Genomic DNA, 27822 nt, shown 5'->3' with positions numbered 1-27822 from the left:
CTCTTAGTTTCATTGATCTTTCTATTTCTTCTAGTCTCTGTTTCATTTATTTGTCTGTTCTTTATTTCCGTCCTTCTGTAACTTTGGGTTTCATTTGTTCTTTTTTTTTCAGTTTCCTTAAATGTAAAGTTGGATTATTTGGTATTTTTCTTGTTTCTTGAAGTAAGCTTTTATTGCTATTAACTTACATTTTAGAACCACTTTTGCTGAATCTCATAGGTTTTGATATGTAATATATCTGTTTTCATTTATCTCTAGGAAATTTTTTTATTTCTCTTTGATTTCTTCAATGATCCTTTGATTGTTCAGTAGCATGTTGTTTAGTCTCTACATTTTTATGGGTTTTCCAGGGTGGGTTTTTTGTTTGTTTGTTTTTATTTTGTTTTGTTTTGTTTTTTAAATTGATTTCTAGTCTCATTGTGGTCAGAAAAGATGTTTGTGATGATTTCAACCTTTTTTAATTTATTGAGACTTATTTTGTGGCCTAACATGTTCTATCTTGGAGAATGTTCCATGTGCACTTGAGAAGAATGTATTCTGCCACTTTTGGATCAAGTGTTCTGTATATATTTATTAGGTCCACCTGGTCTAATGTGTCATTTAAGTCTTATGTGTCCTTATTGCTTTCTAAATGCATGCGTGTTTGAGAAATAGGAGTTAGATTTCTAACTAACTCCGTGTACACAAAGCAGATTTCCAATGTAAAAAGTAGTTTTTAATCTATAAAAAGGGTAAGGGGGCACCTGGGTGGCTCAGTCAGTTAAGCGTCTGCCTTTGGCTCAGATCATGAGCCCGGGGTCCTGGGCTGAAGCTCCATATCCACTTCCTGCTTAGTGGGGAGCCTGCTTCCCCCTTTCCCTCTGCTGCTACCCCTGCTTGTGCTCTCTCTCTCTCTCTCTCTCTGTGTCAAATAAATAAATAAAATCTTTTTTAAAATGGTAAGATAGAAACAGAAGAATGGTTTTTGTAATCTTGGATTGGAGAAGAACTTTCCACACAAGATAGAAAATCTATGTCATGAAAAATGGAAACTTTTAATTTCATAAAATTTTAAATTTTTTGCACATGAAAAATAAGGATAATGGCAAATATGTATGCTCCTTAATGAAAAAAATAAATACAAATTAAAACAACAGTCTACTACTTTCACCAAATAGGCAAAAATTTTTGAAGATGATTAATGTCCAATGTTGATGGTTAGATGTGAAGTAAGGAACTCACATAAAATGTTGATGTAATGAAATGCACATATCTTTTGATTTGGCAATTTGATTTCTATGAATTTATCAAAAATCCTCAAATACGTATACAAGAAGCATGTATAGGAAATACCATTTGAATTGTTTGCAACAATAAAATATTAGAAAAAAACCCTCAATATTCTTTAAAAGGGGAATGGGCAAAAAAAATATATAGAACATCTAGGCATTGAAATACTTTCCAACTATTAAAAAAGAACAAGGTAGTATTTACCTACAAATATGGAAAGATCTTAAGGACATTTTATAACAAGCAAGCGTCATCAATTGATATGGTATGATTTTATATATACAATAAAACATGCATATGCAGACATACAAGATGATAGAGAACTTACATATTTTACTCTGTATTTGTTTCATATAATTCTTAGTTTAAATTTTTACATTGGGAATCTATTCATTCATGACACAAGTAGCTAAAAATGTAAAGTGAAAAGATAAGATTCCTTATGATTTAGAGCAGCTCTATGTAAATATATTTTGTCCAACTTTTAAGGTCACACTTAAAAAGAAAAAATGGGCTAAAAGTAGAATATGGAACCAAAAATATGTATTCCTTAGATTAAACTAAGTGATAGATTTTCTTGGTAAATCTCGAGAATGTGGATGATTTCATTCTAAACACAACTCATTGAACTATAGATCAAGTAAATTGCATCTTTATTTTGGAGCATAAGACAGAGAACACTCAGGGTTCTATCGAGCTCTGGTAAATAGCCCACTTACTTTTACAGTGTGTGTTGGGGAACAGGATAGCCTGACTCCTGGAGTTCACTCAGTTGGAAAGGAAACAGAAAAATGAATTTCTCCACCTGAGTACATTTCTTGTACTTAATGGAAGTAAATTTTAGGAAAAACAAAGGAGAAAAGCAGATGTGAGGTCTACAAAGCCAGGTGTGGAGAGACTCCTAGGTAACATGAAAACTAGAGAGGAAGACTAGAGATTCAACACAAAGCTAGAGGAGATACTTGAGAAACAGCAAACGAAAGCTAAAACAATGGGTCATACCATTTTAAAACAAGAATTTAAATTCTGATAATGTTGACGGGCACTGAGGGGGGGCATTTGATGGGATGAGCACTGGGTGTTATGCTAAATGCTGGCAAATTGAACTCCAATAAAAAAAATCTGATAATGTAAGTAAACTGATGGAGGAAATATAGAAACACATAATTTCCCAGCCATCCACCAACTATTGTAAACCAGGAAATGGAGGTCATTTTTTATATTTCCCTTCCCTCACCTCTACATCCAGTCCATCATTACAATAAAAAATGATTCCATCAATCCAGCTATCAAAGTATCTTTCAAATCTTTCCCTGCATTCTACCTTCAGTGCCTCCACCCTGGTGTCACCACTGTGTCATCTTACCAGAACAACTGAAATGAACTCCTAACCCTTCCTCCACCCCACCCTCTTGCCCTTCAAATCCATTAATATAGCAATTAGGGTGATTTAAAAAAAAAAAAAAAACTTAAGTAGTTTTGTTTCTTTGTGTTTAGGAGCCCTTACCTCCCAAGGCTGCCCTGCAGTGACCTTGAAGACAAGAGATGACATTTTCTCTCTCTCTCTCTGTCTCTCTCTCTCCCTCTTTCTGTCTCTCTCTGTCTTCACTCTCCTTCATTAAGCCAGTTTTGCTTCCTTTATCTCCTTGCATCCCTCCCTAGGGCCATCATATTCATTTTCCCCAAATTTTTGCCTGATTGATTCATTCTCATCATCCAAACCTCAACTGAAATGATATTTGCCAATAGATGCTTCACTGACTACACAATCTTTTTTTTTAATTTTTATTTATTTATGATAGTCACACACACAGAGAGAGAGAGAGAGAGAGAGAGAGAGAGGCAGAGACACAGGCAGAGGGAGAAGCAGGCTCCATGCACCAGGAGCCCGACGTGGGATTCGATCCCGGGTCTCCAGGATCGCGCCCTGGGCCAAAGGCAGGCGCTAAACCGCTGCGCCACCCAGGGATCCCTGACTACACAATCTAAAGTAGCCTTTATATCCACTCTTTTGGTCTCTGACCTTTTCTTTCCTAGTACCTACACAATGTGTAATTACATATTAATCTTAGTATATGCCTGTTCAATGTACAACCTCTCTTCCACTGTATGGATTCCAAGAGAGCAGGGATGATGTCTCTCTTGTTCTCTGTATTGCTAGTGCCTACCCTAGTACCTGGCATGCAAGTATTCAGTAAATGAGTAGGTGAACAACCCAGCATAATCACATCCAGAAATAATTTGATAGGATAGAAATGTCTGACAAGATAAAGACTAGTAGGAATAACTATTATTCATGTGATTTAAAGATAGAAATGATATAGGGATAGATATAGGGCCCCCTAGAGAAGTCATATGGCTTCCCAGACACACTGTGTTAAGAGGTCAACAAGTCCACCATGTTTGCTCTTCACTTATTGGGTCTAGAAATCATTTTTCAGTGCATCCACAGTGATTAACAACTGACTCATACTGAACAAACCCATGACATATCTATGTGTAGAGTACAATGCCAACTCATTAATTTATAATAAAATACATAACTGTCAAGCCAACTTGATCCTCAATCTTTGTTTAGCTCAATAACTCCCTATTGGAGAGAGATGGATATCTAAATTATATGCAGATGATAACTGCAGCTCAGAAAAGATTCCTGGGCACAAATTACTTATGCAGCTAAAGTACTATCATTTTAGACTAAGTCATCATTACCTTACACCTGGATTCTTAGAGCAGCCTCTTAACTGTTCTCTGCACTTATCCCTCTAAAATCTATTAAGCATATAGCAGCCAAAGGGTTTCCTTAAAAACATTCATCCAATCACCTCACTCCTCTATTTAAAACAGTTCAGTTGTTCTCTTTACATCAGAAGGAAATCCAGCCCCCTGTTCATGGTGGTCTGTGTGTTCTGGGTGTTGTCACCAATCCAGTTTCATTGGATGCCCCTCACCCCAGCATTCTAGATGCCCCAATACACCAGTGTGCTTTCAGATTGACAGACTGATTATATAAATGGACAGTGGCCAAACCATGCATAAAAATAGAACTCTGACCCACAGCCTGCAACAACCAGCCTAGGAAATCAACTCATTAGCTACAGTAACTGGCCTAGGAAGCCAGCCTACTTTCTATGAGTCAGACTCATAGGAAGTGAGACCACTATCTCTAACAACTGATCCAAGAAACCAAACAATAACCTCTCAACAATTGGACTGAAATGACCAGGACTTATTAATAACCTAACAGCCTTTGAGTCTCTGCCAAAACGTAAGTGGCAATGGCTGACTCCTTGCTATAGCAAGCTTGGGATAAATGACCTTTGCTTGTCCTCTTTGGTTGGCCTTTGTTTATTTCCATAAGACCCTTCACTGTAATAAGCTGCTTCCTTTCTGGGAGACTTTCTAATCCTGTTTCATTTGCCTGAAATGCTTTCTCAATTCCTCAGATGGACAACTCCTTCCTGTTTCTTAGATTTTCTGCTTGTCTATTGAAGACAACTTCTCTGATCATTCTTTTTAAATACTCCCATCCTAGCCTCTTTTTTTTTGGATTTCATTATAGCACTTACCACAAGTTGCAATCATTTTGTTTATTTAGCTAGTTTACCTGTATCCTGCCCAGCACTCTTCCCTATCATCACTTAGAATGTAGCTTTATGAAATTAGAGACTCTCTCTCTTTCTCTCTCATTCACTCTGACCCTTGAAAACCTAGAATAGAAAGCAAAAAATAACAGGTACCAAAGAAATATGCTGCATGACTGAATGGGTGAATAAATGTTTGCACACCTATAGGAAATGCAGGCCCGGGGTAAGAAAAATGTTGTGTAGCCACTCATTAAAATAACTAGATGTTGGGTGGGTTTATGGCACTGCACTTTTGCTGGCTTCCCTTAGACCCAACGTGACACAGAACATCCCACCTCGGAGCAGAGGATGAAGGAGAGGCATGGCCCAAGGATGTATGGCTGAATCTCAAAATTTTACCAAGTCTATGAATCTCAAACATCCAAGTTGTATAATCCCTCTAGCCATCATTAGATCCCCCAACACTTTCCAGAATCCAACTCTCAGCATCAGCTACTTCCTTTCAAGCTTCTGAGACAAAAGGGAGAATTTGGCGACTTAACAAACCTTGTTAGGCCTTGTCCTTGAAGGCATTTTCAAATTGAACCATTGGCCACAACTTCATTGTAGCCAAGCCCATCAGTCAGAGTTTATCAGAGAAACCAAGAGGAGAGAGAGAAAGAGAGAGAGAGAGAGAGAGAGAGATACACTTGGCCTTTGAACAATACAGATTTGAACTACATGGGTCTAGTTAGATCTGGATTTTTTTTTCAATAAATATGGTACGGTACCACAAATAAATTTTCTCTTCCTTATGGTATTCCTAATAACATTTTCTTTTCTCTAGCTTACTTGTTTTAAGAATACAGTCTATGATACATATAAACATACCAAATATGTGTTAGCCTGCTATTTATGTTTGGTAAGGGTTCCAATCAGCAGTGGGTAATTACTAGTGAAGTTTTGGCAGGGGTGTGTCAAAAGGTATACATGGATATTTGACTGTATGAGGGTTCAGTGCCCTTAACCTCCACATTGTTCAATGGCCAACTGTATATGTACAGAGATTTAATTTCGGGAATTGGCTTACGTGATTGTGAGGGCTGGCAAGTCCAGAATGGCAGGACTCGCCAGCAGACTGGAAACTTAGGCAAGATTTTTATGTGAGAGTCTTAGGGCAGAATTTCTTCCTCTCTGAGAAACCTGTTTTTCCTCTTAAGGCTTTCAGTTGAGTTTTTGAGATCCACCCACTTTATAGAGGGCAATCTACTTAAGAGTCAACTCCCTGTAGGTGTTAATCATATCTACAAAATACCTTCATAGAAACATCTGGACTAGTGTTTGACCAGACATCTTGGTACCATAGCTTAGCCAAGTGGACATATAAAATTGACCCTCACATTGAGGTTTCAACGGAAATTCTCATTTTTCAAAGTAAAATAATGTCATCCCTCTACTTAGAACTGTGTGGGGCTTACAGTCATGCTCAGTTTAAATTCCCACTTCTCTACTGTGATTGAAGGGCTCAACCTGAAATGATTTGGCCCTCATCTCCTGCTGCCCTATTTGTCACTCTCCTATAGTCACTCTGTCCTTTCACCACATAGGTCAAGGCAAGTTTTGGCAATTATAAATTAAACTGCTATTAACATTCATGTGCAGGCTTTTGTGTGAACATAGGTTTTCAGCCCCTTTAGGTAAATATCAAGGATATTTGTTGGATCACATGGTAAGAGTATGTATAGTTCTCTAAAAAAAACAAAACAAAAATACCCTGCCAAGCTGTCTTCCAAAGTGGCTCTATCATTTTGCATTCCCACCAACAATGAATGAGACTTCCTGTTACTCCACATCCTCGTCAGCATTTAGTAATGGCAGTGCTTTGGATTTTGGCCATCGTAATAAGTGTGCAGTAGTCTCATTGTTGTTTTAATTTGCAATTCCCTAATGCCATATGGTATTGAGCATCTTTTCATGTGCTTATTTGCCATCTGTATGCCGTTTCTGATGAGGTGTCTATTCAGGTCTTCTGCCCAATTTTTAATTGAGTTGTTTATTTTCCTATTGTTCAGTTTTAAGAGTCTTTGTATATTTTGGATAACAGTCCTTATCAGTTATGTCTTTTGTAAATTTTATCTCCCAGTGTGGGGCTTGTCTTTTCATTCTTTTGATGGCCTGTCTCTGGAGACATTTTTGGTTGTCACAACTTGAGGGCTGTTCCAGGCATCTGTTTAGTAGGTAGAGATCATGTCCTACAACGCACAGAACAGTTCTTCACAATACAGAATTGTCCAGACCAAAATGTTAACAGGGCTGAGGTAGAGAAGCCGTGGCCCAGATAATTTAATAATTTATTGCTGGGGATGGATGGACAGACCATTGAAGTTACCACCTGTGGTTGAGCCCCATGAAGGTAGGAACTTTGTTTTGTGTTTTTCATCTCCCTATTTCAGCATTTCTGTTAATGAGCATTTGATGAAGTCTTTGCAGAATTTTGAGCAGAATAGAGATGTAAACCAGCCTAGTTTTTAAAGGTTCATTCCAGCTGCCAAGTTGAGAAAAAACTAGAAGGGAAGCAAAAGCAGAAGCAGTGAGATCAGTCTGGAAGCTATTGAGTAATTCAGGCAAGAAAGGGTGATACTACGATTTTGGTAGCCATGAAGGTGGTGGGAAGTGGTCAGAATCTGGATATTTTTTGCAGATAAAACCAAAAACATTTTCTGAATAATAATGTGAGGAGTGAAAGAAGAAATAGAGTCTGTTATCAACTGACATGGAGAAAATCGAGGGCGAGCTGGTTTTGTGGTAAAGACTGGGAGTTCATTTTTGGACATGTTGATTGAGAAGTTATTAGACATCCAAGTAGTGATGTCATGTAGGCATTTGTCATAATGAATCTCTGGAAATATGCTTGTGGGAGCCATCAGTGTGAGGAAAGTGAAGCCATGAGACTGGATGAAATCAAGAAGGGAGTGAATGTGAATAGAGGACTGAGCCCAAGGCAGAGCCTGGGAGCATCCTGGCAGGAAGAGCTCTGGAGAAGAGCAGAACCCAGCAAAGGAAATGAAGAAGGAGCCATCAGGAGGGCAGAAGGAAGAAACAAGCAAATGTGGAATCCTGGATGGTAAATGAGTAAAGTGTATCAGGATACAGTGGTCCATGGTGCCAAATGCAACAAGTCAAAGGAGCCAAAAACTCGCCACTGGCTTAAGTAACGTGGAGATCCCTTGTGACCTGAACAAGATGAGTTTCAGCGGGGTTGTGGGATGAAAGCCTGGCTGGCTGAGTTAGAGAGGCACTGGAGGAGAGCTGTGGAAGACAGTGAGTAATAATAACTCAAAGAGTTTTGCTGCAAAGGGGAGCAAACGAATGGGGCCACAGATAGGAAGGGACAAGAGGTCTTTCAATAGGAAGAATTACAGCAGATGAACCCAGTAGATGGGGAAATGATGATGAAAGAGAGAGGAGAGAATTACTCAGAGCAGATGGGATTTAGTGCAGGCGAAGGGTTGTCTTTCCACAGGAGCTTGGCTAGTACAGCTACGGTGAAGGGCAGCACAGCGTGCAGAACCGTCCTGTCACACCTGACACACTCACTGTGACACTGCAGATGGGCTGGCTGCCTTACAGGGCCAGAGGAGGCAGCAGTAAACGTTGTTGCAAAACTTGTCCCCTCGGTAACTTCAAATATCCCTTTGTTGATACGTTCAGAGATCCAGTCTGTAGATGATCATTTCCTTTATGAAAAGGCAAAGGGCATATATGTTTCCACGTTGACTCTCCCAGACAGACACCCCAGTGGCATTTGAAGCAATCATCCAGGATACTCGCTGTGTTTGGCTTCTAAACTACTTCGATCCCATTTCCATACCGCCAAATTCCTGCCCTTTGTCTTGAACTAAAATTTTGGCCCTTTTTCTGGCTCTTTGGAATTGACACTACATTCTGATTCCTGGTTGGGTTTCAGTACTTCCTACCAACTTTGGCTAGGACTCATCCCCTTAGCTCCTGGCCACTTTGAGCTATATGACCTGCTATTTCCAGCTCTTTGAAACTGAGTCCCTGATTTGCCTTACTTGGCTAATGCCCCAGCCTGGATCATCTTTATCACCTCCTGAAAGGGAATAGATACATTCAGTGACAGCTGGGATTTTGTAATGAAAACAAATTCAAAACAGGAAAGTGAATTACCACGGATTTTATATACATATATAGCTGTTAAATATACTGTGGCCCAGGCTCATAAATCAATAAGAGCTGAAAGTATCCTATTAATTAAACAAATCCATGGGATGCTATGGTTGGGTAATTCTAAGATGGTCCCCCAAATTTCTCACTCCTTCCTAAATGTTCGCATCCTGCATTGTCTCCGGAACTGTGAAGAGGTAGGATCTCTCTCCTATGATGAGGTTATGTTACATGGCACAGTTGACTGTTACAAAGGGAGATTATCCAAGTGGGACTGACCTAGTCACATGAGCCCTTTAAAAGCAGAGTTTTCTCTAACTTGTCTTGAAATAATTCAGAGACTGAGAACACAAGAAGGATCCCACAGACAGGCCATTGCTGGCTTGAAGATGGAGAAAGCCGGGTCTCAGAATGGCAGTTCCTAGAAACTATGTATGAGCTCCAGCTGACAGCCAGCAAGGAATTGGGGACCTCAGTCCTACAACTATAAGAAATGAAATCTGCCAACAAGAATGAACTTGGAAGTAGATTTTTACCTAGGGCCTTCAGATGGGAGCTCAGTCTGGCTTATTGATTTCAGTTTTATGAGATCCTGAGCAGAGAATCCAGTATGTCATACTATACTTTTGACCTACAGAACTGTGAGCTAATAAATGGGGATGGTTTTAAACCTCTAACTTTGTGAAAATCTGTGACACTTCAACAGAAGACGAACGCAAATGTCATAGGCCAGCAGTAGCAGTGGGTGCTTGGCAGTTGGGTTTAAAAAAAAATCTTCTAAATTTTTTTAAGGTTTACTTATTGGGACTCCTGAGTGCCTCAGTGGTTGAGTGTCTGTCTGCTTTCGGCTCAGGTTGTGATCCCCAGGTCCTGGGATCAAGTCCTGTATCAGGCTGCCCGGGAGGAGCCTACTTCTCCCTCTACCTATGTCTCTGCCCCTCTCTCTGTGTGTCTCTCATGAATGAATAAATAAAATTCTAAAAAAAAAAAAAATTGTTTTTTACTTATTTACTTAGAGAGAGAGAGAGAGAGAGAGCAAGCAGGGGCAAAAGAAACTCAAGCAGACTCACTGCTTGAGCACAGAGCCCAGCACAAGGCTTGATCTCAAGATCCTGAGCTCAGAACCTGAGCTGAGACCAAGATTCAGATACTTAACCAACTATGCTACCCAGGTGCCCCACCAATTGAGTTTTAGAATGCCTTTCCAGATAAGATAGGTAGCCTGGAGAAGAACTATAGAATGTTCCTGCAGCCTCTCTGGGAAAGGCAGATCCAACCTTTATCCTCTACTTCAAACCCACAGTCCCTGTAGGCTTATTTCCTTAGTTAACACTCGCTCTTTTACCTTAGCTGACCATTACTTGAAATGGACATTTGATGTGTTTGAGCTTTGCTTTCTCACATGGATGCTGCTACTCCTTGAATTATCCTTGATTCCACACAAGGACCAGAATAGCTCCTTACCCCTAACCATCCTCTTTCTTTCCCCACTCCAGAGCTGGACTTGTGTTCCTCAAATTCTGGATCCCAGTCTGGACCCAGCACACTGGGTCTATCATTGGGGGAAGTAGATGGGACTGGTCAAGCCTTACTTTTGTGGAAGGAAAGAATTGCAAATATGCAGTAGCATTACAAGGCCTGGAACTCCAGCTTTGGTTTTTGCATTAGGTTCATTTCTTCATTACTTTGGGAGGAATTAATACCAACAACATGGATATGACAGCCCAAAATGATGATGTCGGATGTTCCAAATTTAATCTTTTTCTTTACCTTGGATATCTGATGTTTTAAAATGACATAGAAAGTCTTTAGGTTTTATCTGGACATAGATCTTTAGATATTTATAAAATCCTAAGACTATAGGTTTGTATCATCCTAAAATTATGAAATCAATGATTTTTCTCTTTTTAAAAAAGTTTTATTTATTTATCCATGAGAGACACAGAGACAGAGGCAGAGACACAGGCAGAGGGAGAAGCAGGCTCCATGCAGGGAGCCCGACATGGGACTCGATCCTGGGTCTCCAGGATCACGCCCTGGGCTGAAGGTGGCACTAAACCGCTGAGCCACCCAGGCATCTCAAAATTCAATGATTTCTCTAATCCCACTGGGCTACAACTGGAGAAGCCTCTAGAGTTACAGCTTCAGCAGTTGCTAGTGCTGATCTGTGGCAATGGCATAGCAAGGCACTTGTTAGAGCCAAGATCAGCAAAGTACTGAGAAGGGGAAGGTAGAGATTGGGCAGGAAACACGGTAAGAAGACAATGATTTAGGACTTCAAAATCTCGATAAGTGAATAAGAGAGCCCAGGACTGGATTAGGCCAGGCAGGAGGAATGAGAATAGGGGTAGCATGCCAATTTGGGATACACTGCTAAGAGCTATTGAGTCGGCATTTGAGGATTCAACAACAAGCGGATGGAAAAGCTGAAAAGATGGGTACCAAGGGACAGTTAGGGTGGGGAACTCCTAGTCACTGAGTTTTTACATTCTACCGAGTATCATCACACATTTTTGGCATATGCATTTCTTTCCCATGTGCCTTATGAGATTAAGTACTACCATTTCCATTTTACAAGTGCATAAATGGAAACAACTCATAATGGATAAATGACTTATCTTGGATCACATACCTAGTCAGATGACAGTCAGGATTAGCACTGACTTCAATTGGCAGCATCCTGTCAGGCTGCCTCCTGATTCCTTCTCCCTTAACAGAGGCCCCACCGAATCCATGACAAACTAGCTTCTATCCAATGAAAATTTCTTGAGCCCCTACTACATACCAGGCATGATGCGCAGTGCTACAGAGATTTGCTTCTTGAGGCTCTGTTGTCTATGGTCTAGTGGGAACTCATTATATAGCAGCACTAATGAGGAATGGGGATTTTTGTGAGCTCTATGTATATGGCAGCAGCTATAAAGACATTATCAGGCACACTGAATGCCCAGTGTGCTTCAGACACTGCGTTAATGCCAAAGGCACCGTAGAGAGCAACAGGCCTCTTATTTCGTGACTAGACCAGTCTCCTTGCTGTTCTTGCACGAGGGGAAAGCCTTTGCAAACTTCAGAATGGTCTTTCAATGGTCTCAAAATCTTATGGGAGGTATCCTGAGGACTTGTTCGTTCCCCTCTAAAAGTGAAAGTAGACCAGTTGGCCTGGATGGGATCAGCAGAAATAAGCCAAGAGATTTCCAGTAAATACATGGCTGGGGGATTTGGGTAAGCTCCAAGCCCAAAAAGCCTCTGTCAGAGTCATCTGAAGACAGCAAGGAAAGAATACGATTATAACTATGAATGTTGAAGCCTAATCAATAAACCTCATCTAGACAAAGGTGTTAAAAGAGAAGATGATCTGACTAGAGCTTAACAACAGGATATTATAATAGAAATCAAGAATTTGTTCGTGTTAACCTACTACTGCCAATGAAAACAGAGTCAAACCACTTTGGAGAAATATAAGCCACTGGGAGACAAGAGTGACTTTTTTCCCTGGCCCATATGAGGTCTTTCTTAAAACGATCTCACTCTCTTTATTTCTAATTCTAATCTTCTGATTAATGTTTTGACTCTGGTATCAGACATCGGAGTCTGGATTCCAGACAAGTTATTAAATGGGAAGTCTTATTTACACATCTGTCATTTGTAAATTTGATTAACATAAGATGATCTCAGGGAAGTTACAAATGGTCAATGTCTGAAAGATCTTGCAAGATGGCAATATCTAGGCATGGTCATTTCCCAGGGTCTGGTCCATAGATTTGGAAGAACCAGAGAGGTAAAGAATCTAGCTTTTGAGGCTAAGGACCGCAACCTGGATGGGGGAGTGGGGATGATGCCCAGTATTACCATTCCAGCAACACTTTTGAGAACTTGTTCTGCCCCTTTCTGTATCTTTGTCGCTTTGCTAATTGCAAAAAGCCATAAGAGAAAATTCTTTTAAGGTGGGATTGCTAGTAAATAACAGGCCACAGCTGGCATTTACTTCCTCTTTGGCCACTTTGGTGTTCTAGAATATCATGAGGCTTTTTGCCCCAGAACCTGTATGTAGAATGCAACTCTTGGAGGTTATACTGCTTGATTTGTACATCTTCTTTTTCACAATAATCTTTCTTCCTAAAGAATAGGCTTTTCACATCCTTGAATTTGCAATCAGAAAATTGAATCTATCCCCATGGAGCCAAGGGCAGAGTTATCTGTGTCAATCTGCAAAACCTCTGAATGATGTTTTCTTGTAGCCTCTTGACCTTATTGGAAACCTGCTGTTTAGAGGCAGTTTATATTAGAAACAACTGCTTTGATATCTTGGGCAGGGAGTGAATCTCTCTTATTGGTTATGGTCTTCCCTTGGGTGTCCACAATGAATAATTTAAGTGGCATTTGGGGGAACATGCATTCTAAATAGAAGAGTGATCTGAAATGTCTTCCAGATTTCAATGTTGTTGCAGATGACTACAGCATAAAAGAAAGGCATATAGCAGGCTATGGATTCCATTTTGTAGGCATAACTGATGGAACTTATCCACAATATGCTTTTTAAAAATATTTTATTTTTAATTGTGGTGAAAAACATAAGACATACGGTTGGCCATCTTATTCATTTGTAATTATACAATTCAGGGTAAGTATATCCACATTTTTGTACAATGCATCTCTAGAGCTCTTTTATCTCTAGAGCTTGCAAATCTGAAATTGTATATCCATTGAACAAATCCCCACTTTCCCCTTCCCCCAGGCCCTGGCCACCTCCATCCTACTTTATGCTTCGGTGAATTTGACTACTTTAGATACCTTATATAAGCAGAATCATACAGCCTTTGTCTCTTCACAACTGGCTAACAATATGCTTTTGATAATAACACCCCTTCCCAACACCAGTTCCTCAGCTGTGCATTCCTTTAGTTGAGAAGCAGCAGAAGATGTTATTTTGTCATCATGGTAATAGTGAACATATACTTCAGTGCATTCAATGTGCTTACAACTTCACAACACCCTCACAACAGCCCTTAGAAGTAGATACTCTGACTACCTCCACGTTACAGATGAGGACGCAGGACTCTAGGGTTATAAGACTAGAAAGGTTGAGTCACCAGCCCAGGGTCATACAAGTAGCAGGTGTCATTGTCGGCATTCACAGCCAGCTGGTCAGACCCCTTATCCTGTGCACTCTTAACCACCACACCATACTACTTCTCAACAGTTCTGTAATTTGCCAGAGAGACAATCATCTTCTCTTCCAAATCTTTATTTTATCTGAGACCAGCTCAGTATTGCTCAGATGAGTACCCCTGTTATGCTAACATCCAATTTCAGAGTATCTCCAGAGCACTCATCATAAGACAACATTCACCTGAATTTTTTTCAAGGAAGCTTAATCCGGTTAGTATAGCAGATGCTCCAGATCCTGCATGTACCTGAGCTCATCTGTATCCGCAGTGGGTAGTTTCTGGGCTCCTGACAGCTTCTCTCAGTTGCTCTGAGTGAGACTCTCAGTGGCCAAAACCATGTGAGTTTGTCCAACCAGCATACAGGGCACCTGGGAACACTGGGGATGTAACAGCAGGGATGAGAGTAAGGGGATAATGGCCCTGGCTACCCTGGCCATTACTCCTTCCCTGCATTTCTTCCTCCTACTCTTCTACCTCATGAGGAATCTGCCCTCATTTGCACCTCCAGGGATAACTGAGTAATTGACCCCCAAGTTCTTTTCTGGGGTGTGCTAGGGAACCCAAACCAAGACGTTTAGTGGGTATTTAGTAAACACCACTGGCTACTGGACAGTTTGTCGTTTTTGCTGTTGCTGTTTTAAAGAGTCACATCCTCAGACCAGTTGTCCGTTGGAATATCAAGGGACGCGTGGTGTGGACCATGGGACATGGGCCAATATGACTGGGCTAGGAATTGCAGAATTCAAAAGGAACCGGCCAGCCTTGTACTACAGCCCCTGGTACGCAGAACAGACACTGGATCATTTTAAACAACAGCACAAATGAAATTGGAACTGAAGCGTATGTGTCATTGTTGGCTCTTTACAGAATAAATGAAATGCAAGCTGAGCAAATTTAAAAGGCAAATCATTTCCCCTCTCTCGGAGTAAGCCACCTGTGGGTCTCTGTTTATTGGTACTAAGAAACCATAAGTGTTTTACAATGGGTCTCCATGTATTCCCCATGTACACTACTACTGAGCTAGACCCAGCATTCAAGGGAAAATAAAACAGTAAGTACATGGTACAAATCGATTTTGTCAAAGAAACATTTCACTCCATCAAAAGGGAAATAACCACATTGAACTCATTAGGAAATGGTGAAAACATTGCTTTGTTGCAGTCCTGAGTGGCGGCTTCTAGTCTCAATGATTAACTGGAAGGCAATCACCCTTAAACAATCAAGCAAGCATCCCATTGAACATCACCTTTAGTAAGCCATCATAGGCTGTTCACCCTACAGAAACCTGGCATCTGAACCTCCACATAGCCTGAGAAAGAAGGTGCTTTCAGGGTTCAGGTGTGTAACCTGAAGTTTGGCTCAAGAAATTCACAAACGAATATCAGCTCCTCAAACCAAATGCAATAAAGTGATTCCAGAATGAAATTTAGTGCTTTCGTTTTCTCAAATAAGTTGGTTTCAAGGGGGGAAAGCAAACAATGGAACAAAACAAGTAAAATAGAGGATGATTCCAAGTGATTAACAGTTTAAAAAAAAAGAAGAAGAAGAGCCAAAACTAGATAGAAAATTACCGTGGCATCATTTGCATTGAGAGATTTCTCTGAATCACCTCCTGCCATGATGAGAGTCGAAAAAGAATTATAAAAAAACAAAAAGAAAAATAATTATAGAAGAATAGGATTAATCAAAAGGTAAAGTCAAATGAATGATTCTCTTAGTTTCCATGATAACAATCATATAAACGAGATAAAAAACAAAGCTTTGAGAAAGAAAAGAGTTAGGAGTTTCTTAAGTTAGATTGAAATGTTTCCATTGGAACCAAGTCAGAAGCACTCATTTTGTTTATCTACGGTCTTATCCATCTCTAGATGTGTCATTCTTACCTATTTTTAAAGTAGAAGATTATTGAGCATAAGGATTGCGATTTACTTATATGCAGCACAGTGAAATTTGGTGTATAAATCTAGAAACATTTTTTTTTGCAGTAATTCTAAGAGTTACTGATTAGTTTTACCCTCTAATATGCAATGCTAATTATTGTATTGCATGTGTTCAAAATGCGGATGCTCTGAAGACATCCCAACTTGAAGGGGCACCATCCATAGGCTTGGATGATATGGTGAGGTGTCTGTCACCTATCACTGAACAAGGCCTGCTGGTATAGCAGAGAAGGAGTCGTAAAACTTTACTCTGGACAGCCATCAGGGAACAAACCATCATATGTACAAGGCCAATTTTGTCAGCCTTTGAGTATTGACATTTTAAATCCTTGACCTTTGAAAAAAAATATAACATGACATGTTTGAGTGTTTAAGGCAATGAATGCAAGAAGCGATGGAAGTGAAAAATGGGAATTAAGCTCTTTCTCAGTGAACTTACACTCCAACAGAGAAGACATACTATCAAATTTTTATGAAAAGTAGTAGATAAATATATATATATATATATATATATATATATATATATATATATATAAAGAGAGAAAGGAAGTTAAATTATCTGGAGGTCAAAGTACAAAAGAGAGAAGGATCTAGAATGACTCCTGGATTTCTGGCCCATGTTACTGTGTAGCCATATGCTGAGATGGGAATATGAATGCCCCACAGGAATAAGGAGTAAGCAAATGATGATGATCTCACTTATGAGTTGCTATCAATGATGATGAAGATAGTGTGGAATATGTGGCTTTAAAAGGTCCCTAAAATTGGCATGTTAGGAAAAAAAAAGTCATTGAGGGGCACCTGGGTGGCTCAGTGGTTGAGCGTCTATCTTCAGCTCTCATCATGATCCGGGGGTCCTGGGATCGAGTCCCACATCCCCATGTCCCTGCATCGTCAAGCTTCCCGCTCAGTGGAGCATCTGCTTCTCCCTCTCCCTCTGCCCTTCACCTCACTCACGCACTTGCTATCTCTCTCTCTCAAATAAATAAATAAAATCTTTAAAAAAAAAATCAGTGATGTTAGCATGCATTTTTGGCATTTGGCTTCTTGTTATAAAATGAAATCTTTCATACACACACACCCATTCCCATATGACTCCTATCCAAAGGACACTGTACATGTCCACTTAGCACTGGTAGCTGTTTGTCCCCTTAGCAGGTGTTCTAACTCCCCTGTCTCAATGGAACATTGTCATCTCGTCTGTGGTCAGAGGACCATCTCTTTACTGCCTCTCGGACCACCGTTAAGTTGTTGCCAGATAGGTATGTCTTTGGCTCTCTACTGTGTCATCTATTTTGTCTTGACCGGTTCCTTAGCAAATCTTTATTGTTTCTTGGCCTTTAACACTGAAACAAATACAACGTGGCCTTTTCTCAATGTCCCCATCAACCACTGGCTCCATGGAACTTGCGGCAGCCACGGTGCCCTCACCTCTGCTCTGGGAGTTGAGAACCATGAGCTGTGAGCCCTCAGCCCCTGCATTCTTGCCTCTGGGGAGTGGGCTGGGCAGTCCAGTCACTCCAAGTGACTCCAAGTCCAGTCACTCCACAAGACTGAAGCTGTTAACTGTCTTGACTTCTGAAAAACAGGCTAAAGGCAAGCCTGTTCAAATATAAAAGTTATTTTTTTTTTACCTTAGCTCCTGCCAAGAAGTTCTTGAAATGATGATTTTCATGCCATAACAAATCTGAAAAAAAATAGCAAATAGATCTTACGCTCGTTTCCTATTATGAAGGGATTTGGATGCTGTGTTCAGAAGGCTGTGTTCTGAAGGCAAAGAAAAACCCTAGAAGGTTTTGGATAGAAGATGACAGCCTGACTCTTTCTCTTGCTCCTTTTTCCCGAGGTAAAAGAAGCTAGAAGAGATTTCAGCCTGCGATGGAAACACTATGCTCCGGCCTCCATGGTTCCTCCGAAGTGGCTTCCTTGTGCCCCTGGTTTCTGCAGGAGTCAGGAGGATGACCACCCCAGAGGACAGTAAGACTGTTCCCATGTTGTTTTGTTGTTGTTTGTCATTTCATCTGTGCCAGATAATTCACTGAGTGTACTGTGATCATCCACTGCAATGTGTTTCCCCCATTTTTCTACTGCCTGTGTGCCTCTCTCCCTCCTGGTGGACACGTGATATTTTATTCCTTTGCCATCCTGGCCCTTTGGAAAGCTTTCTGACCTTCCTCATTTCAGTTGTCACATCATTGGTTAGATGTCTCCATTATCATCCCTGGCATACGACAGTGTGGTTATCGTATGTGACCATCACATGGACTTGTTCTGTTCATCCCAGCTCATCTTATTTTTTTTCCAAAATCTGCCCCCCCTTTTTTGTATTGGGTTCTTTCTTGCACATATCACAGGACAACTCTTGGGTAGGCCTGTCCCTCTTTCTGTTGTCAGACACACTTGCCTTGGCCGAGTAATTAGTTTGGTTGCTGTACACCTGTTCCTCTGCTTCCCATTTCCTAGTCTCTGATGATCTTTCTCCTGCATGTCCCTAAATTACATTTTCTCTCATTCACTCCCTGTGACTTTGTCAATTTGCTCTGCTTTTTTGAAGTGTTATTTTCTGTATAATAATTGGCCTTCTTTATTTCAAATTGACTAATTGGGAAACTCCTTATTTTCTATGCAACATTTTGAATACTGAGGTCAAACATCATTAAAGCAGACTCTACCAATTACTTTATATATGCTGCTTAACAAATTGCTTAACAAATAATGCACTTGGGATGCCTGGGTAGCTCAGTGGTTGGGCTTTTGCTTTTGGCTCAGGGAGTGATCCCGGAGTCCCAGGATTGAGTCCCACATCGGACTCCTCGCATGGAGCCTGCTTCTCCCCCCCCTTCTCTGCCTCTGTGTCTTTCACAAATAATAAAATCCAAATTAATTAATTAATACTAATGGTTTTAAGAAAACAACAGTTTGAAAAAAAAAAAGAAATAACGCACTTGCTGGGGTGCCTCGGTGGAGCAGTATGTTAAGCATCTGACTCTTCGTTTTGGCTCAAGTCATGGTCTCAGAGTCCTAGGATCAAGCCCCACATCAGGCTCAGTGCTGAGCTCAGAGTCTGCTTGAGATTCTCTCTCTCCCTCTGCTCTTCTCACTCATACTCTCTCTCGCTCTCTCAAATTTTGAAAGAAGAAAGAGAGAGAGAAACAGAGAAGGAAAGAAAGAAAGAAAGAAAGAAGAAAGAAAGAAAGAAAGAAAGAAAGAAAGAAAGAAAGAAAGAAAGAAAGAAAAGAAAGAAAGAAAAGAAAGAAGAGAAAGCACTTGCCAAAAAATAAAAGTAAATATGGAGGTGATAATATGTGAATTAACTCAATAAGGGACATCCTTTCACACTATATATGTTTATCAAATCATTACTTGTACACTTTAAAAATCTTACAGTTTTGTCAATTTTACCTCAGTAAAGCTAATGGAAAAATAATGCAAATTAATCAAGTAATTTTAAATTTTAAGAGTACTTAGTACTCCTTATGTTTTAATGAATAATTTAAGCAATTTTAGGCCGAATTCATAGATTTTCAGGATAATTTGAAGGTTTTCTAGGTAGTTTGGTGGAGACAGGTGGTTTGGAGACCCTACTCTTCCGCCATCTTGCTCCTCCCCCCCAATTTAAGCAATTTTAATCCATTTTTTTCTAATTTTACATTCATGTTTTTAAATTATTTAGTTTAATGAAAGCTCTAAAATTGATTGAGTCTCACAAAACCTGGATCTGACCCCTGGATCCATGCTTAGAGAATTCCTGTTAAGTATAAACAATTTATTTTTCATATTCAAAATCTTTAATCTACATGGAACTTATTTTAGATTATGGGATGGGGTGGGAAATTTGTCTCCCCCACCCCAAAGTGGTTAACCAATTGTTTTAACACTATTTTTAAATAATATGTATTGTTTTCCTGTTGCTAATAAAGATCTTAGCATATACTAAACTTTTAAGTATGCTTGGAACCTTAGGATTTTTATCTTGTTTTATCATTCTATTTCAGTTCCACTTTTAGCTATTATATTTTGATAATATATTTTGAAAAACATGAGAGTAAAATCTCTTTTCATGCTTAGTTTTTGGAATGTCCATGGTTTTTGCAGTTTGTTTATTTTTGTTATTGAACTTTGGTATCACTCAGTCATGTGTTATAAAGAGAAGCCCGCTAGAATTCTGATAAATTTGTATGTAATTCCACAAAAAAAAAAAAAAAAAAAAAAACGATAGCAACATCGAGTCTTCTGATCTAGCAACATCACTTTTTTGTAGTTGCCCTTGGAAAATGTTGTAAATGTTTTCCTATGGATCTCTGCAATTCTAATTAAGCATATGTCCAGCTAATTCACACTTGCTCTTGTTGTGAAGGCTTCTCTTCCTGGATATCATTGGCTATTATTGGAAAACTGTTTTATAGTCAATAGGTCTGTCTGTGTTGTGTGTTTTGCAAATGGCCATTTTACTAAACTTTCTTATTTATTGTAGTAAGTTCTCAACTGAAAACTGGTATCCACTTGATACTTTATTTCATCTGAGTAGTTTACAGCCTATTTAGCTTTTCTCCTTATATTGGCTTAGATTCCAACATCTCGAAATAGCAGATAACTGTTTGTATCAGTATTTATGACTTTATAGGAATGCCTCTGAAAGAGAGAGCAGGAGGGAGGGGGGAGGGAGGGAGGGAGACACAGAAAAACCCATTTAAGTACCTACATATTTATTTTCATTTGTATTTGTGTATGTGTGAAAAAAATATTTGTATATATGAAACATTCAAGGAATATTCTTTCTACTTCCTTTAAATATATTATCAAACATGGATGTTGAACTAACTGGGTATTTTTGAAGGGCATCTATTGACATGACTTTTTTTTATCATTTGTATCTATTACATTAATAGATTTCTTGCTACATGATCCTTGATTCCAAGCATAAACTCTACTATACTAGTAATTTGTTGTTCTTTTAATACATTTAGATGGATGATATTTTATTTAGGATTTTTTCTCCTCTATAATCATAAGTGAAATTTAGCTGTAGTTTTCTTTCATTGTGATAATTTTATCAGGTTTTGGTATAAGGTTAAAATAAACTGGGAAGATTTCCATCTTTCTTTATGCTCTGGGACATTTTAAATTGCAAAAGAACTCTATAATTTCAGAGTTTAAAATAACATCCATAAAATCATCTGGTTTTGGCAAATTTGGGGGGATAATTATCTTTTTCAATTTTATTCATGATGGATCCTCTACATATTGAGCCAATTTTGGTTATTTATATATTCCATGCTGACAATCTATTTCTTTATGATATTCTAACTCAGTCTCATCAAGTTTTATAGAGAAGAGGCTCCCAATGATTTATCCTTACAACCTTAATATCACCTCAATATACTTATTTAATAATTTCACATATTTACTGCTTACTATATTCATGGGTTACATTCAATTATAAAACAAAGTTGGTAATAGAAAAATTTTAAGGATGAGATAAAGATGAAATAAACTACTTAAAAGTAATTTTTGAACTTTGTAGACCAATAAAAAATGGTCTTAGTAAAAATAACCTTTTTGTGCCTCTAAAACAGTATATTTTTCCAGTGTTACTGAGACATAATTGACATATAATATTGTATTAAATCTGTGTATAATGTGTTGATTTGACACACACATAGCAAAATAATTAGCTAGCACCTTCATCACATCACATAATTATTATTTGTTTTTTTGTGATAAGAACATTTAATATCTATTCATTAGTAACTTTTAAGTATGTAATACCATATTAGTAGCTATTATTACCATGCTGTACACTGGATCCCCAGAAATCATTCATCTTATAACATCTCCCCATTTCTCCCACCTCCTGGCATGAAATTGTCTTAATATTTTAGTAAGAGTCAGAAAAAATATTTTAGTAAGAGTCTTGTGATTAAATAGGCCTTATTGTTATATTTTAATCTTCATGTGATACATTCTGATATAGAGATCAAAGACCTTTTTCTAAATTCAATTTGTTTTGATTTTTTTTAAGATTTCATTTATTTATTTGAGAGAGAGGGATAGGGTGCAAAAGCATGAGTTGGGGGGGAGGGGGTAAAGAAAGAAGCAGGCTCTCCACTGAGCCTAAGAGCACTCTGGACTTGATCCCATGACTTGAGCCTACCGCAGCCGTTCAACTGAGTCACCTAGCCCCCCCCAATTTTGGTATTTTTTAAAAGCTATCTTAGTAATAACAATACCTCACAAATACATATAGTTTCAAATTGGAAAAAATAAATCACAACAAGCTTACTAAATCATTATATTCACTTTTTTTTTCCGTTTCATTCATCGATTATATAGATACTGCTGGAAATATTAAGAAGTGCTCAGCTTCCCTGAAGCCAATCAGTTTGATCTTTTTTATTTAATTTTATTTTTAGTTTGGCCTCTTAAAATAATCATAATTTTACATATAATTTTTATATTTTTAACAAATGAATTTTAAAAACCACTAAGACTGCATATTTTGAATATTTTAAAAGTAGATGAGGTTATTTTGCAGTCCAGGTTTTTAGATATGCAGATACAAGAATTTTTTAAGTGACATATACGGGTTTCAGTAACAAAATTGTATAATGATGGAAACGTTTCCAAATTGATCCCCAGAATATTGTCTCCACAGTAGAAGTTGTTGTTGTCGTTTTTATAAAACAGTTACTTTCTACTTCCATGTAAAAACATCACCTTTACTTTTGAGTGGTAGATTGGGCTAATATTGTTGTCTTCTGAGTTGATACAACTGACTACCATTTACCTTCATAGAAGTGATCAGCTAATTCCAAATACTTGTCTTTATCAAGGAAACATGTGTAACTCACCAGTAGCTTATACTGGTAATTCTCAAACTTAATTCCCCTCTCAGAGGAAATGAAATCTCAGGTACTTTATATTTAGCTCCTCGTTTTCAGCACAAGTTTATAAATTCACAAAGATAAGATTATGGAATTTGGTAACTATTAATATTTTAAGAATAAAATGTAGATCATATTATATCCAGTGGCATCCCAATGCCACAACAATTTGATACCACTATCCTATTTTTTAAATATATGAATCAGATTTTATTTAATTATGGGAAACTGTGCTTCATCTCTTTTATCCTTGGATTTATATTTCTATCCAGCTTCCACTACTCCCTCCCCCAGAGAATTTGTTTATTCTTGAAACTACGTTTATCACCATTATTTTCTACAATAAAAATATGCACATAAATTGAAAGTTTAATTTTATAATTACCTGTGAATGAACATAAGGCTCTAAGTGTTAATTGCCTCTTGGGTAGAGCTATCATTGCAATTGTTAGTAGTACATAATTGGTCAAAACAACTTAACTATATTACAAATTTCCATAAATAATCATTAAACAATTTTTTTTAACCATTGGGGGGAAAAGTGCTTAATGACATGAATAAGGTTGGGTTATTTTGCTGTATTAAAGATAAATATTGCTTATGGCTTGAATGAGACAGAGCTCACAATTCTATTTATATATTTCATGTTTCTAGATGTAAGCCCTGAGAAACCTTGCTCATATAAATAGATTGGAATAGAAGTTTTATTTTAGCAATGCTGTTCAATTTGTTTAACCACTTCTGGATCATATGCCAAAAAGTCACCCACTGATGAAATTACTTTTAATAATCTATCTTTTGACAATTCTAATTCATTCTTCGATTTTGTTGAAAGCAAAGAATGGATGTGTTACCCGGTCATTAGAGTTCATTCACTTAGGCTTTATTGAGATCTACCAAATGATTATTATATGAGTCAGCCTTTGCTGTGTTACCAACAAAATCTCAGTGGCATATAACAAAAAGTGGTTATTTCTGTCTCTGGCAAGTATGTAGGTCAACTGGGGCAATTCAGATCTGTTTTGCATTGTTGCTTTTGGGGGTGTAGAATGAAGGTGCAGTGAGCATGTTCTCCTCACATTAGTGGGCATGATGTGTGCATCTTAAAGCCTGGGCTCAGAGTTGGAACACTGCCCCCCTGCCCACATTCCATTGGCCAAAGGAAGTCAGATGACCAAGCCCTGTTTCACTGAGGTGGGGTGAATAGTCTTCTCAGGGATGATATATGGGGTGGGGAAGTGAATGTTTGCTGACCAATGTAATCTACTATGCCTATTCTTTTTGTTGTTTGTTTTTCTTTCGGATTTAGTTTGTTCTTACTGACAATGTGTTCAAAACTATTTATTAATAAACAATGGTGGATTAGGAGAGGCATAAGGGAGACTTCTGAGACACTAGTCGTGCTCTATTTTTGGGTGGTAAAAAAAATACACAGGTGGGTTTAACTGGTGATAACTCCTGAAACTATGCACTCATGATCTGTGCACTTTTTCTGTACATATGTTATACTTCAAATAAGAACTTATTTTTGAATGAGGAGTTGAGAAAATTCTTTTTTTCATTTCAGAACCTTTCAATACAGTATTTTTGTAAAGATTATTTTTACCGTGTCACAACCTTTAAATGTGTATTTTATTAATATCTCTAGAACTAAAGATTTAGGGCATTCAACATGTGGGAAATGTCTGCTCTGAAACTTCCTTAGCAAAGCCTTTCTTTGTTTTCAAATCTATCAAGTGAATCAGATTTAGATTTACTTTGTGTCAGAGAAACACTGCATTTTTCAGTTCAAATAAATATGTTAATATTTATTTCAAGGAATGTTATCTTTAAAAAACACTGTAAATTATGGAATATCCTTTGTAATATAGTTTACTAAGAGTGATTAAGATTAAAATTGGGTAGATTCAATATGCTAAATCCTTCTACTTTATAAATTTAAAAAAATAAATCTATACACTTTAAAATGTCTTGATCTCTTATAGTGCAGTGTATAGCTAACATGATGTTACTATAAAGGGAGAAATATAGTAAAATCATAGTATCTATTAAATGTTATATACATGCATGTATTTAGATTTTGACATTTGGTCTTTAGAATTATTAACCAAAAATCATGTGTAAAGATCCTAAAATAGCTGCATTAATTTTGTTCACATTATAAGGGTACCTGGGTGGCTCAATTAAGTGTCTGCTTTTGGTTCAGGTCATGATCCCAGGGTTCTGGGATAGAGCAGAGTCAGGCTCTCTGTTCAGCACAGAGTCTGCTTCTCTCTCTCCATCTCCCTCTGAATGTGCCCCCTCTCTCTATCAAATAAATAAATAAAATCTAAAAAAAAAACTTTTTTGTTCACACTATAAAACATTTCTACATTTTATGAAAGAAGATTTTACAAAGTGCTAAAAATTATTTTAGAAGCTATCTTATTAATTTGAAATTTTAATGAAGTAGAAAAAAGTCTAGAAATGCAATATTTTTAAGATACGACTTGATATAACAAGCTATAACCAAGTATTGAGTAATATATACCAAATCCAAAATGAAAAAAATTTAGTATAATCCCCAAAATTTGGATCCCAATTACTTTTAAAGCAAATAGTACTAGCAATCTTCACTTGTTCCCTGAATATGCTTTTCTTTCTAGTGAGTGAGTCCTAGGGATGAGTGTTGAGAATAGCCAAAGAAAATGGCTCACATTTAAACAAATGAAAGAAAAAAGAAATAGTCTTTTCTGCTACAATATGTCTTGCCAATGTCCCCTTTGCTTTGCCTTCTCTAACCTTTTCCTCAGAGAGTAATGCACTTTTTGACAGTCCTTGTTAGAACAAGAGGGGAAACTGTAAAAGACAATATCCATCGCTCTCCACTCCCTGCAAGATCGGATCTCAAAACAATCTCCCATGAGCAAAGACCCTTGTTCCTAATACACTGGCTGTACCTTTAAAAAGAAATATGTATGAGAAAGAAAAAAACTAGAAACTCCATAGACTTATATTGATTCATAGACTAATTATAAAAGGAGACTTTGCAAAAAAACAGTATTTCCACAAGTTCCTTTGTTTAATATCCTAGAAATTCCTGTGGACAAGAGGCCATGCACTGCCAGGGGGATAAATCGGGGGAGTCTTAATGCTGTTCACTGAAGCTGTCCAGACTTTGTACTTTCCATGCTCATGGTAGACAAACTAGTTCTGGCCACTGCATTGTAAAGGAAAGTGATGTATGTCCTTTCTAAGCAGGAGCATTAAATTCCACTACAAGACCTTCCAGAGTTCTCTTTTCTTTCTGCCACGATGATTCGCAACCTTCCATCCATTGACCATGGAGTGAGGGTCAGAGTGAGGACAACGTGATATAAAGACCCAAACCTTCCCTGGTGGAAGGTACAGCATAAATGAGAAATAAACATCTGTGTTTTAAGCCACTGAGATTTTGAAGTTTCCCAGACCATCCTAACCAATTCAACTTTCTTTTGTAAAGTGGGACAAAGCTATTTTGAAAGGGGAGATAAGAAAAAAAGAAACCTACATTACACCAGGGAAGAGGATATAACAAAGTTGTTCTCTGTATATTGTGTCCTTTAAACTTCACATTGTATCCCCTTTAAAAAGTCTCTACTTAGCCCAGTATGAAGACTCTTGGTTTAAAAAAAGAAAAAAAAAGTCTTTTAAATATTTTGCCAAAAGGCAACTGGGAGGTATCTCTGAAGAACACAAAATATATTCATAATAATTCCAAAACTCATTTCAGACCATTTTAAAGATTCTACTTTTTAAGTAATTTCATCTAAATACCATTTAGCTAAGTATGTATTAACCAAATATGTGCCAATACACTGAGTGAAGAAAGGCCAAGGACGTGAATATCAACACTTCAGCATGGTGAAATCCCAAGGTGACGCAGGTCTGACACACAGACGAGGTGAGCCTGAGGGTCCACTGAAATTTAAGCTTCGGCATTAGGAGAGTTGATTCTCCAAATTTTAGGTAAAAGTAGATTCTCCATGATTTTATTTGAAGACCGCTATGGACCATTCCTTTGGATGCATCCATATCACTATAGAAGAGGACTCTTCTCAATTTAGAAGAGTCTTCTTCTAAATTTGAGTATCCTCTTCTAAATTCAACTTAAATCTCTTTTCAACTGTGATTATTCTTTATTGTTACTAATTATACATATTTGTATTTTTGTTCTTATTTTTCTTAATTGACCTTGCCAGGTATTTATCAATTTTGCTGGACTGTTTAAGAGACAATCTCTTGTATTGGTCAATGTTTTATTCTTCTGATTTATGAGCCTTTTACATTTAATAATTTTTTCATTCCTTTTCTTAGGTTCCTTTTGTTGTAATATTAGCTTCTTGAGTTAAATATTTATTTTTTGTTTTATTCATTGTGGTTTAGTGATAAAAAAAGCACTTAAGATTTCAGTTATAAAATGAATAAATTCTGGGGATCTAAGGTACAATAAGATGACTATAATTAATAATTCTGTAGACCATACTTGGAGAGTAGATACTACTCTATACTAAGAGAGTAGGTGGTAAGGATTATCACACACACACACACACAAACACACACATAATGGTAACACACACACATGAGGTGTTGGTTGTGTTAATTAGTTTGGGTCATCATTTCACAATGTATATGTATATCATGTCAATCACATTGTATACCTTAAATATATAGAATTCTTACTGGTCAATGATATCTCAATAAAGGTGGGGGGGCAGGAAGCATTAAAGATGATTTTTTTCTTTTTTTAATATTTTATTTGTTTTTTTAGAGAGAGATAGACTGTACA

General features: G+C 37.8%; 1 long non-coding RNA gene across 4 annotated transcripts in view; it reads right to left on the bottom strand.

Moving 5' to 3' along the window:
- The window catches only part of LOC140626006 (uncharacterized), a 79717-nt gene that overhangs the window by 36155 nt on the left and 15740 nt on the right, over window positions 1-27822 (bottom strand). For 3 of the 4 annotated variants that reach the window (XR_012025241.1, XR_012025239.1, XR_012025240.1), the window contains 2 exons: window positions 17766-17818; window positions 14438-14568 (listed from right to left, as the gene is read on the bottom strand). This is a non-coding gene — a long non-coding RNA (uncharacterized lncRNA). The remainder of the gene's footprint in view (window positions 1-14437; window positions 14569-17765; window positions 17819-27822) is intronic. The other variant, XR_012025242.1, reaches the window with a different exon arrangement.

Source organism: Canis lupus, chromosome 37 (genome assembly GCF_048164855.1).
Source record: "Canis lupus baileyi chromosome 37, mCanLup2.hap1, whole genome shotgun sequence".
NCBI classification, from domain to species: Eukaryota; Metazoa; Chordata; class Mammalia; order Carnivora; family Canidae; genus Canis; species Canis lupus.
This window is presented reverse-complemented; position numbering and strand designations above follow the sequence as displayed.